Source organism: Chrysochloris asiatica, unplaced genomic scaffold, assembly GCF_000296735.1.
Source record: "Chrysochloris asiatica unplaced genomic scaffold, ChrAsi1.0 scaffold00136, whole genome shotgun sequence".
NCBI classification, from domain to species: Eukaryota; Metazoa; Chordata; class Mammalia; order Afrosoricida; family Chrysochloridae; genus Chrysochloris; species Chrysochloris asiatica.
The window spans coordinates 3,911,935-3,914,605 of record NW_006408654.1 but is presented as its reverse complement, the minus strand read 5'-3'; the positions used below and the strand labels follow the sequence as shown (position 1 = coordinate 3,914,605).

Below are 2,671 nucleotides of genomic sequence, written 5' to 3'. Positions count from 1 at the left end.
TCATGTTTGGCAAGGTGGAGGGTCAGAGAAAAAGAAGACCCCCAGCGAGATGGTTTGGCAAAGTGGCAGTATCAAAGCGCTCAAGTGTGGCAACAATTGTGAGGTTGGCCCAGGACCAGGCAGTGTTTCGTTCTGTTGTGCATAGGGTCACTATGAGTCAATACCAACTCGATGGCACCTAACAAAAATCTTTATGGAAAAGTCTTAATGTGGCACTGCAGGATAAGCACAGGACTGCTAACTGCAAAGTTGGTAGTTCAAGCTTAACACAGGGTCGCTATGAGTCAGAACTGACTCAATGGCACTTAATAATAACAATCTTTATGAAAACAAGTCATCAGTTGTTTTTTTGCTCCTACAGAGCAGTTGGTGGGTTTGCACTGTTAACATTTCTGTTAGCAATTGAGTATTTAACCACTATACCACCAGCGTTCCTTTATTGAAACATGTTTTTGTTATTAACAGCTTTCAAGTCAGTTCTGACTCATGCCAACTCTGTATATGTTTTCCTAGGAATGGCTGGTGGGTTTGAACTGCCTCCCTTGCAGTTAGCAGTTCAGTGCTTATCCTATAGCACCACACCAGGACTCATGTTGGAACATTGGTGTTGTTGTTGTTAAGTGCTGTAGAGTCGGTTTCGACCCACAGCTACCCTGTATAGGGTTTCCAAGGAGCAGCTGATAAGCTTGAATGACCGACCTTGTGGTTCAAACCGACTTTGCAGTCCAGCACATTAGCTCACAGAGTCATACTGGGAACACACTACTCAACAAATAAACAAATCCATTGTCATCAAGTCAATTCTGATTCATAGAGACCTTATATGACAGAATAGAACTGTTCAATAAAGTTTCCAAAATTGTAATTTTTACAGAAGCTTACTTCCACATCTTTTTCCCACAGAGTGGTTGAGGGTTTGAACCATCAACCTTTCAGCTAACAGCTGAGTGCTTAATCACTGTGCTACCAGGTCTCAAAACTGTAGCCAATATTGCTATTGGTATTATATCCTCATTTGTGAAATAGGAATAATAATATAGACAAGACTGTTGTAAGAATTAAATGACGTGACATACATTAAGCCTATGACACAGTACTGGGTACAGTAAAGATTCAGTTCCAGTCCCTCTTTCCCTACATTCCTCACCAATCACTCTGCTGAGTTACCCCAAAAAAAGAAGAGCTACTGACTCCAGAAAACTGCTGCTAAAACCTACACCTTTTACCTACAACACTCTCCACCCTTATCGCTCTCCCATTGACTCATTGACCTAGACTCATTTGTCAGATGAACTCACTATATTACACTGCCCATAGAATCTTGCCCCCAAAAAGCTAGTTTTAATGGGATGAGACACTAAGGTGCATAGGAAGCTAAATGGTACCCACTAACGACCTCTAGGAAAAGACCCTGCAAGTGACAGAAATGCAGCTTTAAGTTTAAAGAAAATGGGAGGAGGGATTTGATGATATAACCAAAACATCCGGTGGGCATATCTGGTAAATATGACTAGATCCAGGTACCAAAAACATATCTACAAGTTGGTCATGTTCCATTTCTTGTCTTTGCTTTCTTTTGTTTTGTTTTCCTTTCTGAACTACCAACCCCTCTTAGTGCCCAGTCAGCAGCTAAAACTCAGTGCACAGAGGAAGCCTCTTTCTGCATTTTGTTATTGTTGTTGGCTGCCCATGAGTTGGTCCCTGACTCATGCTGACTCTATGCATAAAGGGATCATATTACTCAGATCAAAAGAGTTTTCAATGGCTAACTTTTTAGAAGTAGATCTCCAGGTGATCTTAGTCTTGAAGCTCACTAAAATCTGTTTGACCTCATGGATGCTTTCAAGCCTCCACTAACCAATTGGCGGTGCTTGTGTATAAAGTGTACTGACCAGGAACTGCACCCAGATCTCCTACATGTTTTTGTTGTTGTTATGTGTCGTGGAGTTGGTTCCGACTCATAGCGACCATGTACAGGGTTTCCGAGGCTATAAATCTTTACGGGAGCAGAAAGCCTCATCTTTCTCCCACAGAACAGCTGGCAGTTTTGAACTGTTGACCTTGTGGTTTGCAGCCCAACTCGTAACCACTACGCTATCAGAGTTCCTTCATAGAAAGTGAGAATTCTATCATTCTTCCACCACTACCCCTTCTTTCTTAAGAACTTCAGTAAAATCCCTGAAATAATGCTCTTAGAAATATTTCAACAAATTGATGCAGCACTAGAGGTACTCACTACCAGGAATCAATACCAGGAAAATTGAAAAACAGGTACCTGGTCTACCAATTGGAAGAGAACTATATGTGTGCCCATTCCAAAGAGAGGTGACCCAATGGAATAGAGAAGTCATCAAACAATATCTTTATAATATGCTAATATGATTTTGCTGAAGATAATTCAAAAGTTATTGCAATAATACATTGACTGGGAGATGCCAGAAATTTAAGTCAGATACAGAAGAGGTTGTGGAACTAGGGATATCATTGCTGAGGTCAGATGGATTTTGACTGAAAGTAGAAAATGCCAAAAAGATATTGACTTTTGTTTCTTGACTATGCAAAGGATTTTGATTGTGTGAATCATGACAAACTATAGTTAATATTGAGAAGAATGGGTATTCCAGAGCACTTAATGGTACTCATGAGGAACCTACATAGACCAAGAGGCAGT

General features: G+C 40.7%; 1 pseudogene; it reads left to right on the top strand.

Annotated features, from left to right (window-relative positions):
* The window catches only part of LOC102841631, a 6,741-nt pseudogene that overhangs the window by 1,821 nt on the left and 2,249 nt on the right, over positions 1 to 2,671 (top strand).